We start from the raw sequence: 12,388 nt of genomic DNA on the forward strand, positions 1-12,388 counted from the left end.
CCCGAAGAGACCGTACCAGCAAACCAGGAGGAGGAATTACCGTAGAAGCTCCATCAGGATCTATGCGACACCCGCGACGCCCTAGATGCCGCAGAACACCTGCACTTCCAGATATACGTGAACACCAACCCTCGTCAACTGACCCCAGGGCCCCGCCCACAATTCTGATACACCATTGCCGACACTATCAGCACCCACACCCTCACCTCCATGGACTAGATGCTCCTCGGCGACCTGAACTTCCACCTGGAGAATACCAGTGACAGCAACTCCTCAGTCCTACTGGACAACCTTGGCAACCTCGGCCTCAAGCAACTGGTCACCTCGCCCACCCACTCAGCCGGTCACACACTCAACGCCATCTTCTCCTCCAGCAGCCACATCACCTTCACTCACACCACCGAACACCATTGGACCGACCACCGTTGTGTTAATTTTTCCTTCCAGAAAACCACCACAAACAGCATTGGATCCTTCACCACAAGTGGAACAAGATCTCCAAGGACCAATTGATCTCCAACCTCGCCCACGCCCTACCACCCAAAACCAACGACCCCAACACCGCTGCTCTTAACCTCAAGCAATGGCTCGACGACTGTGCCAACACCCTTGCTCTACTCAGGAAAACCACCAACACCCGTGGCAACAAAAAAGCTCCAAGATTCACCGCAGACCTTCAGGCCTCAAAACGGGAATGCCGGAAAGCCGAAAAGATCTGGCGACTAGAACAAACAGAAAGCAACCACGCTGTCCTCAAATTTGCCATCCGCACACATCACCAGCTCATCCGGACCACCAAAAGATCTTTCTACAAAGAACCAATTGACAACAACGCACACAACAGCAAGGAGCTCTTCAGCATCATCAAGGAACTCACCAACCCCAAGTCCTGCTCTGCCGACCCCCCACTCGCAAGACCTCTGCGACTCCCTCGCCACCTTCTTTCACCTCAAGATCACAGACATCCATGGAAGCTTCGCACCGCCGCCCTCCACCACCACCACTGTCAAGGCTGACCCCAACGCACCCTGCCACACCAACGTCCTGAGCGCATGGACCCCCACCAATGACAAGGAAACCACCAAGACCATGAGCACCATCCACTCCAGCTCTCCCGTTGACCCCTGCCCTTACCACGTCTTCAATAAAGCCAGCCATATCATCGCTCCCCAGCTCCGGACCATCATCAACAGCTCCTTCGAGACTGCCATCTTCCCGGAGAGCTGGAAACACGATGAAGTCAATGCCCTGCTCAAAAAGCCCAGAGCCGACCCCAAAGACCTCAAAAACTACCAGCCAATCTCCCTACTCCCCTTCCCTGTGAAGGTCGTCGAGAAGATAGTCAACAACCAACTATCCCGCTACTTGGAGGACAACAGCCTACTCAACATCTGCCAGTCTGGCTTCCGCAAGAACCACAGCACCGAGACCGCCCTTATCGCTTGCACCAATGACATCAGGAGCAGGCTCAACAAAGGTGAAACCGTTGTTCTCATCCTCCTTGACCTTTCCGCAGCCTTCGACACCGTCTGTCACCACACACTGCACATACGCCTCTACGACGCCGGAATCCGCCACAAAGCCCTGGATTGGCTCACATTCTTCCTCTCTGGAAGAACCCGAAGAGTCCGCCTCCCCCTGTTCCTGTCTAAAGCCACCAGGACCACTTGTGGAGTACCCCAGGGATCCTCACTCAGCCCCACCCTCTTCAATGTATACATGGCACCGCTCGCCAACATCGTCCAATCCCACGGCCTCAACATCGTCTCCTACTCAGACAGCACTCAGCTCATCCTCTCTCTCACGAAGGACCCCGCAGCCGCTAAGACCAACCTCCACACCAGACTTCACACCATCGCCAACTGGATGGAAGCAAGCCGCCTCAAGCTGAACTCGGAGAATACCAAGATCATCATCTTCGGCCCCAACAGATTAGCATGGGACCACTCTTGGTGGCCTGCCACTCTGGGGTCGGCCCCAACGCCCACCACCCACGCAAGCAACCTTGGCTTCATACTGGACTTTTCACTCTCTATGACCCAGCAAGTCAACGCCATCTCATCCTCATGCTTCAAAACCCTTTGCATGCTCCGCAAGACCCTCAGATGGATCCCTGTGGAAACCAGAAGAACAGTCACCCATGCCCTCGTCAGCAGGAGGCTGGACTATGGCAATGCCCTCTACGCGGGAACAACAGCCAAGCTCCAGAATAAACTCCAGCGCATCCAGAACGCCTCCGCACGCCTCATCCTCAACCTCTCTCGCCCCGAACACATCTCAGCCAACCTCAGAGACCTCCACTGGCACCCCGTCAACAAAAGGATTGTCTTCAAACTCCTGATCCACTCTCACAAAGCACTCCACGACGCCGGACCTGCCTACCTCAACAAGGGTCTCAACTTCCACATGCCGATATGCCAGCTCCGCTCTGCCAGCCTCACCCTCGCAAGCGTCCCCTGCATCCACCATGCCACAACCAGCAGCAGATCCTTCTCCCACCTTGCCGCCAAAACCTGGAACTCCCTCCCTGTCAACCTACATCTGACCCAGGACGTCCTGACCTTCAGGAAGCACTTCAAGACCTGGCTCTTCGAGCAGTAGCAACCACCACCCCCAGTACCTTGAGACCCTTCCGGGTGAGTAGCATACTTAATAAATTGCTGATTGATTGATTGATTGCTTAACAAATATTTCATGCAGGACTATGATAGTGAAATTACTGGGATTCTGAGAACATGTCCTGTATGTTTTTGAAGAATTATATCTTGTATATACAAAATAGCTGCATCAACTATTTTAGACATTTCCTTTAATGTGCAGGGCAGTAGCAGGCAGTGTAGGTGAGCAAGGGAAGACTGTGAGGGAAGGGGTTGGTTGTGGCAGCAGCTAGAGAAACTGAAAGAGAGAGGGGCCAGAGTAAGCCCATCTGGGAAGAGAGCTTTGGAAAGGAAAGCCAAGGCTAGCATAGAAGAGAGCTAGGGAACGCAAAGATAACATAGAAGGGCAAAAAGGATGGGCCATGCAGTCCCTTCGAGTGCCTAAAGTCAAATTTGAAATGAACATAGAAAAGGAAAAATAACTCCTTGACATCAGCAGTAGGAGGATGCATGTCATCCAAGCAATATACTGTGATAAGAAAATCAGCTGAGGTGGGCAAACACATGAAGAGAAAGGAAATTCATCAGATAGCAGAGAGCCAGTATGGGGAATACAACCATCATATCATGAGTAAAGGGCAAGCCCAAAGCCCACTCTAAGTATACATGAAAGTATTGATAACAGTAGGTCTTCAGACAGCTGACAATCTCTGTAGAGAGACTTATAAATGTCGATAGAAGGATCTATAAACTGTACATGAAATGGCAACTTGTGTGTTTCAATTAGTGTGAGAGTCATATGAATTAGTAGATTCTCACAGAGCTTAATGTATACCCATGGTTGGTCTGGAGATGTGAAAAGTTTGTATCATTGTTTCCAGACATACTGCCTACAATTTCACCCTTCACCCTGTCCCAATGTAGAATGCAACATTTCCGGCCCACATGCAGTCAGTGTAAACATTAAAAAAAGCCCAGCTATCACACATGAGACCGAGAGCAGTTCATATTCATGGTGTCTTTGGTTTATATCCCAGACAACAAAGACTCACCATAGTGTCCTCACAAATATTCTGTCAGTGCTGCTCTATGCCATCTTGCCATGCACTGAGTTGTGGCTATGCTTTGCTGGTGGTGTGAGGGTACAACTGACTAAACTCACTCCTGTAGCACTGTCTTCCTGCTGCTTGGTCAATCCTGTCTGGCTGTGTGATAGGCCACAAGTGCCCAAAGGCACGGTTGCAGCCTATCCACCTAAGACACCAGGCTCCACACTAATTGATATAGGTATGCACATCTTTCTTCCACCAGTGTATGGTTGATAGAGTGCGGAAGGAGGTAGAACTGTGATAGTTCCTCGCAGTAAGTGGTGCAGGCAGTGTGAAAGGGTTTGAAAAGTTTAAGGCACCAACTTTCAGCAAGTAGTATATAGGGCATGTAGCATAAAGCAGGCAGATAATGACAATAGAGGTGATCTGACGAGCTTGGGGTGCATGCAGTGGGTTGTATGTTTTGTCTCTCCCCGAAACTAATGATGGCCCATTCTTGGCATGTTGGGCATTCATAGCAACCAAATAAAAACCAAGAAAAATCAAATGGTCAATCAAATGCTATCTAGTGGAAGAGAGGAACAATTATAGGATGTGTCCTCCCATCATCAATACATTTCTACCAAAGAGTATCCTTATATAGTATTCATAGGTAAATCAATGACAAGTCTATAATCTTAATTTTTTTATGTTGACCCTCACACACCCTATTGGTGTCATGATTCATCATTGGGTCTCATTGTGTTCTCTAAACACCTGGATGGGCTCTGCCAAATTTGATGGAGCACTTAAGATAATGTACTGCAGGGGTCCTTATAATGAAAATTCCTCAAAGCACCTAAGTATACCTTTATGTTTGGTGTTCCTGGTATGAGTAAAAACCACAAAATGAGTGTTTGTGGAGATGATGGTCCTAAACCCTACTTAAAAGTCTCTGTTTCAACCCTCAGTATCAAAGTCCATAGGGTCTATTTACTAGAGGCATCCAGCCATCTCTTATAGTTTTCGACATACGACCCACTGGCCATAAAATGGACCACCTGTTAATCTGATTTAATGATGAAGCTACCCGAACCACAATCGCTGCAACCAACATTGGTCACTTCTACAGATATGGTTTCCTCCATATGACATCATACAGGTGATAATAATAATAAATTGGCACTTTCATTCTCTGTCAAGAGGACTCTGATTGGACAAAATCACATTTATTGTTACATTCTACCTGAGTGCCACACATCTCACTTCACGAATCCTTATTATATTACACAAGTGCAGTGCTACGCAAAAGTTTTCACAGCAAATGCTTTAAAAAACAAATGTATGTATAAACAAAAAAGTGATATACATGACAGAGACCCTCATTACAACCCTGGCGGTCCAAGACCGCCAGGGCTGTTTTGGCTGAAGTACCGCCAACAGGCTGGCGGTGCTTCAGAGGGGATTAAGACCGTGGTGGTAGCGCCGAGGTCGCACCGCTGGGGACGACGGTTTCCCGCCACAATTGCCCCGGCGGTGATAATCCGTCAGGGCAGCGCTGCCCAGGGGATTACGAGTCCCCGACCGCCAGCCTTTTCCTGGCGGTTTGAACCGCCAGGAAAAGGCTGGCGGTACGGGGAGTTGCGGGGTCCATGGGGGCCCCTGCACTGCCCATGCCACTGGCAGGGCCCCGTGCAGCTTTTCACTGCCTGCATAGCAGACAGTGAAAAGTGCGACGGGTGCAACTGCACCCGTCGCAGGGCCGCAACACCGCCGGCTCCATTTGGAGCCGTCTCCCATGTTGCGCCCCACAACCCCGCTGGGCTGGCGGGCGGAAACTCTGTTTCCGCCCGCCAGCCCAGCGGGGATGTCATAATGGGCGCATTGGCGGCCGCACGACGGTAACAACTTGGCGGGCGGCAAATGTTGTAATGTCCACCATAATGTTTACAGCTTTGAAAGAGCCTCAGGCCTGCATATCCGAAGGACCAAAACACATTGTTGCTGTCCGGATGTCTATGCTTATGCATCTTATGAGGGAGACAAATGCTTACATTTTGAATGTATCATTGTGATGTTTTCCATGTACATGCCACATGTGTGTTATGCTAATTTAACAAGGATAAGAAAATTGTAAAACAAAATAAAGGGTAAAAGAATTCATATCCTAAAATATCACATTACTGGGACACTCTTGAGCTGTTGAATGGTTAAGCATCTATGCCTCAGTCAATGTATGCTACTCATCTAGAATTGTGACCTTGAGGACACAAGAGGATAATTCGAATAACATTTGTTGTAGACATGATTCCTGAAACAAACTGGTCAAACTCAACATTGATGAAATTGTGTAGTCAATAGAACTGAGACATCATGCAGCCATCAATATGTAAGAGATGAAGAAGCTGGAGAAGAAAGAAATAATTGAGAAAGTTGAAGGGTCTTCCAATTGGGTCTCAACACATTGTCATTGAATGCATAACACATACAAGTCACAGAACTGTCTATATCAATAAACATGCACCTGCCAAACTGTGTTCGAGGGGGAAAAGCTACCCAAAACAAGTGATGGATTATCTGGTCTCTGAAGTGGTTGATTCCAGTGGTTTTCAAAAATTGACTCGAACTAAGGCTGCCACCAAATCATGCTCAGTCCAGACTCTCTATATATTATCACCTTCTTGATGCATATCGGCCAGCGATGATATGAGTTCCTGAACGTGTTCTTTTAACACCACTGAGGTATTTCAAAAATGCATTCAGGAAGTACTTCCAGGTCTGCTATAAGGTGTGTTAGGGGTGATCAATATGAGCAATGACTTCTTGGTACTCATCACCCCTATAGTCCTACAAAACATTAGGCTATGTGCCAGTTTACAGAGACTTAAAGACAATAGGATAAATCTTCAGATCGAACATGTGAGTTTCTCTGCTCTGATGTAGTTACTCGCTTACAGCTTTTCTACTGATGAGGTAGACCAATTTATTAGGAATTTGATGTCACTTATTTGACTGTTCTGTGACCATCATAGAAAGACAAAATTGCATAGGAATGGGCACAGCAATATGCAACCAGACTGTAATACAAAAGGGACTTCTTCTCAACTAACCCAATAATAACATTATATAACCAAGACAACCATACAGAACTAATTGATGACCAGTCACCATCAGCTATGACCTCCTCTTTCTTCAGTTGCAATTTAAAGGTGTGTCAGTTCCAGTTGTATTAGCCAATCAGCCTCTGACTGAAATGAAAAAAGTGACAAGCCACACTGTGGTTTCATGAGATCATGTATCAACCAGGCACCAACCATCTTGCGGACAACCTTTGACAATCTTTCACAACATTCCCACTCAGCTCTGCGTCAAAAACCTCTGCAGAAGAGGAGACAAAAAAGTACATAAAGCTTATTGTTGAATCAAGACCACTGATAAGAAGCAAGATCAGGAGTGCTACAATGAATGCTGAATGCCTTAAAATAGGAATAAATGCAACTTGTTAGTTCTCTCTGTATTACTAAAAGGGTGCACTTTTCTGGCACAAACAGGGAACGTGTGTCCTATTATGATGAAGAAGCTGCCCTCAGGTCAGTTACAACCTCACGCTGCCCTAGAGGCAGCGCATTCAAGTTAAATAAGGAACAGCTGCCTCAAAGCCACTCCGTGTTTCACAGTGCAGGTGGCAACCTGCCTTCATTTTCAAGAGTGATTAGATATCCTGTTGGAGGCGGGTGCAGTGAGTGGCACCACACACCTGCAGAAGGATATCTGGGGATCAATGGGACCACATTTGATCCCTCGAAAGGGCTGCCCTCAGGGGGTGCACTGAGAGTGTTAAACCTTTTTGTTGCGCACTTTTAGTGTGCATCCCAAGGACGTTTCCCTCTGCGCCCATGTTGCTAACATGGCGCAGGTGCAGAGGCAAAGTGTTTCCCTCAGTCACATGTGGCCATGCCCCCATGCAAATGAGGGAACACACTCTCTAACCATAGTGCGGGTGCTAAAAGTGCATCAGCGCTATCATTATTAGAGAAGGGGTAGTACAAGCATCCACAGATGCCTGTTGAGCTACCTCAGGGACTTTGTGGAATATGGCCTCTGGAAGAGATCACTTGATCAGCATGGACAATGCCCACAAACACTAATAGCTCTTTACAACACAAGACAGGAACCCTCTGTGACCCGCAATAGACTGCTAATTAATGGTACATGTTCTTTCATGCCAATATCACAAACACACCCTCTAGTTGTCACATGCTGACTATCATTCATGTGAATGGTTGTGATTGATGACTTCACAAAGTATCCAAAGGTAGAGGTCACCTAGGCCACCTCAGCTGGGAAAGTCAAATCAAATAAATGAGGAAGCTGTGTCTACCCATTGACTACCCCAAGACTTAGGAACTCATAACGGACTTCATTTCCATGGTAAGGATGTTGTAGGAACCCTGGCATTCCCAGAAGTTGCTTAAATTAATGGTCAGATGGGTCAAACTCTTCAGAATCATGACTTGATGGGAACATTCTAACGTACTTGTTGATCACTTTATGCACACATAGAACAGAGTGACCTGAATTGCTAGGACAAGAAATGAGAATGTGGAATAAGCAATTTACACATTCCTCAAAGAATATTGCAGTACCCTACACTGCAGCCTCGGCTGCACTCAGGAGCTGATAAGCACTGGGCTATTTGTGGCCAGCTTGATCCAACACCACTCATCTTGGAAACCAGTGGCTACAAGAATGGAAGGAATACATCAAAATCACCAGAAATTAATAATCATTTCAGCCAAAGAGACAGATATAAAAACTTGGCATATACAATCTTGGCAAACAGACCATGTGAGTCCTCAAATGTGCAAAAGGGCCCCTTATTTTATCAAAGAAGGGTAAAAACAAAAATGCATTTTTATAGCTGTGGTGGTGTCACTCTTGCACCATGCGATGTGGTGAAGCCATGCAAGGCCACAATGCATGACGGTGAGTGTCTTCATAAATCTGGAATAAAGCAACGCAGCACAAATCACTGTGTTGCGTTACTCTGCCCCAGGGGGAGATCCATGGGTGTTGCATGGTTGTTCCCACACAACATCCATGGATTTTGACACTCCCAGATTTACCAGAAGTGGTAGACCCTTGGAAGGCACCAAAATTCTATGCCTTCCCAGGGGATGTGTAATGAGGCTAAATCTCTTTATTGCTCCTAGTTTTTTTCTCTTTCTATGCGTGCGGCATTTTGCAGCACACATAGAAAGTGAAAAGTGCCTCAGGGGATTTTCTTTGTGCAGGAAGGTGCCCCTTCGTCCACAAAAACTATCCTCCTTACAACGCAGGCACACTTGCACCATGGTGAAGGGTGCTTTCATTGGCACTAGGCAGCCAAAACGGTGCCACTGCAGGGACAAAGGCATGATTGCACTGTATTCTTTTAAATAAGGTGCATTCCTGCACTTTGCCTGTCACGTGGAGCAGCAAGGTGACTTGCTGTGTGACTTTTCCATAACTATGGCCCAAAGTATCCCACAACCTCACCTTCCACACATGGTCAAGATTAGTTATGTCTGACTTAATGCTACATGATAGTAACTCAGGTTCATATAGAGATCAGGATGGCAAATTCAATGGGCCAGAAAGCCTGGCTGACAAGAGGCAACAGTTTATTGACAACTCACCTGCGATAAGTGACTGTGAATTCAGTTCATCAACAGGTTGGTTCGAGCTAACTAGAACCAGCCATACTTTGCAAAACAGAGGATTCCAGTCCCATTACAGCTGGCAATCAAATACAGCCCTTACAGGTAAACTGAAGGGTTTTGCATTAGGAATCATTTATGACAAGGCATTTGCTAGTAGAAATGGGATGAGTGATTGAAAGTGGATCTGACCTGTTTGTGGTAGCTGAGAATCAGTCTAACTTTCTCAGGCAGAGATTTCATTGACCACAAAGTCATTTCAAGTCATCAAAGTTGCTGAATAGGAGCCAGACAGCACTTAATTGCTCTTGTACTAGTGTCTCTGTGTGGCTCTTCCTGCCAGTGTATCACTAATGCTACATCACACTAAAACGCTTCAAGACTCTTGAAAGGTGTGAGGGCCCGTGCTCTGCCATGGCTCCTTTTTAGTTCGAGCACGCAAGCGCTCTGGCCTGTTGTAATCTACCTGTGGGCTTTTAACCACGGCCACAGCACACTCATCACTATCACTCGTTCATGGTCTTGTCTTTCAAAACTCCTTTGTTATCATTGGAAAATGCTTTACATTTGTCCCTCCTTGGGGCGGTTTGGTTACTGCCTTGTTACATCGATAATTGCATGTTTGCCAATATGTTTGACTGCAAGATATTTTTTTTTTCATTTTGTGTCTCTTCTTCGCTCTCATGCTCAGTGCGGCTTTGGTGCTTTGAATCAGCTTGCTTATGTCAACTGTTGTACTTTTCATTTTCAATTTATGTGGCAAGAAAAGTCTAGTTAGGAATTTACAACACTAATAGTTCTAACTCAAGCAAATGTGAGACCCATTGCATTGCAAATGCTTGTTTTGTTTAACTCTGTTTGTTATGCCCTTCAATCAAGGCTACCAAGTAGCGGGTGATGGGGCTCGGACAATTTTCCACTGTGTTACTAGCAGCGGCGGCCACCGCAAAACTCAAAGGGAGGGGTGGGGGAGGGACGGGGTGTAATGGGGGGATAAATACAAAAATAATAATTTCAAAAAATGTTCTTTTTTCCCATCGTTGCCACCACCACCTCCTGCCACGTTGCTACTCAGGTATCCTTGTAGAGCCCCAACATTCGCTGAGACACCAGCACAGGCCCCCCAGCAATCCTGCCACTGCTTACATGCTAAAAATAGCATGTAAGCAGCATCAGGATTGGTCTGAGTGGCAGTCACTGCCACTCAGGCACAAGCCTGGGGTCTATGCTGTTTCTCCAGCCCAGCTGTGTATACAACTGGACTGGCGAAACTTAAGTATGCATGTGCGTTTGGTCAGCCTGAGATGGCCAGCCAAATACACATGCACACTCCCCTCCTCCCCCTTCCACCTCCCACAGCCCAGCCTCGCCCCACCCTAAACACACACTACAGGCTGAGCCAGCAGATGAAAAATATAACAATAAATAAATATCGTTTTTTCTTTCATCTCCTAGATTATCCAGGGGAGCAATACTCCTACGCCATTGCCATTGTGAAGGAGCTGCCCCTGGTTACTAGATAGTGCTGCTAAAAGCGGGAGAAGGCACATTTGCATCTTATGCGTCAGTACATGTACCCCTGTTTTGCAGTTGTCATGAGACATCACTGCTGCGGTTATGTATTTTAAACAGTAGGTCACACGGTTTAAACCCAATGGGAGAACCCTTCTTTCTTCTAAAGGCAATATTGCCGCTGAAGAGAGAAGTAGTTACATCCGTTCCTTGCACTGCTTTGAGGTTTAGATTGGCGTCTTCTACAGTTACATGCTATTATTACCAGTGCAGTAAACAACATAAAACCGTCCACACCCCAGAAACAAGAAGGCAAACAGATCACTGAGGCATGCAGGCAAGCAGCTCTCACTTACACCAATTGACGACAGAGGGAAATTGAAATGACACAGATTTCTACATAATTTGTGGAGTCGTTTTGATCGTTTTGCGTTTCATTTTGTATCTAAAACAACTTTGCAAGGTCCTTAGAACAGCCAAGCAAGTTTAACTCCTGCAGTGTCGCGATCCATACTGCTCTTTTCTTAAAAGCAGTGATTCAATAAAATCAGTAAATTCCAACAGAAGTAAAAGACATCTTTAATTAGGAAGTCAATGAGCAAGAACAGGGCACCGGGGCCAGATGGATTGTTTCATCCCCACCATTCTTACTCAGCTGCCCTTTAAGGAGGTCTTTCATCATTGTATTCCACTTGCCAATTATGTCTTTCTTGCAGTTCAAATCCTGACCACTGCAATTTGTCTTAAAATATCACAGTGCTGTGAAATCCATGCATCAATAATTGCAGCTCAAGAACTGTTTTCCACACTGCTGGAGAATTAATTGTATTCGTAAATTAAGCGAATGGCATAATCTTTTAGATTTCGAAGGGCTTTCAAGGACTTCGTGTGAGATTCAATTAATAAAGTGACATTAAAGGATATATCGAATTTAAACAAGGGTTGGTAGCAACAGTGATAGTGTGCATGATTGGGGGCACATGCTGGTGTCATTCCACAAATATACAGTTGCACATATGCAAGAGGTAAAATGGCACATGTAAATTTGCAGCCATATTTTTTTGGCTGCGGGTCGCAATTCACAATCGTGATCCTGTAGCCAAAGGGAGGGCCATGCCGCAAGCTCAAATGTTCCACTTGCAACCTCAGGTCAGATCTCCATGCATAACATAACAACTGACAGGCCTTAAGGCTGTTTTGCATTGGCTCTCATTAGCCCCAATGGGAACTTTGGTGGGGATCTGCTGATTTGCAGCGGAGTATCAGCGTGAAGTGCAATCAGGGGCATTTATTATTTATTGTTAATTTATTTGAAGAGTTTTATATAGCGCAAATGAGGCCTGTCAGGGTATCAGACCTCTGTACAAAAGTACCAGACAAGTTGTACATACAGAGAGAGATGAAATAAGGAATAACAAGCAGCAATACGGTTACAGTATAACAGACGACAGGCAGATTCAAGATCTGGAGGAGCCAACAGTAAAATAGTCAAGCTGAGGGCTACAGGGCTACTATTAAAGAAATCTATTCAACGTAAGCTTTTTTACTTCTT

The sequence above is a fragment of the Pleurodeles waltl genome, chromosome 8, assembly GCF_031143425.1.
Source record: "Pleurodeles waltl isolate 20211129_DDA chromosome 8, aPleWal1.hap1.20221129, whole genome shotgun sequence".
Lineage (NCBI taxonomy): Eukaryota > Metazoa > Chordata > Amphibia > Caudata > Salamandridae > Pleurodeles > Pleurodeles waltl.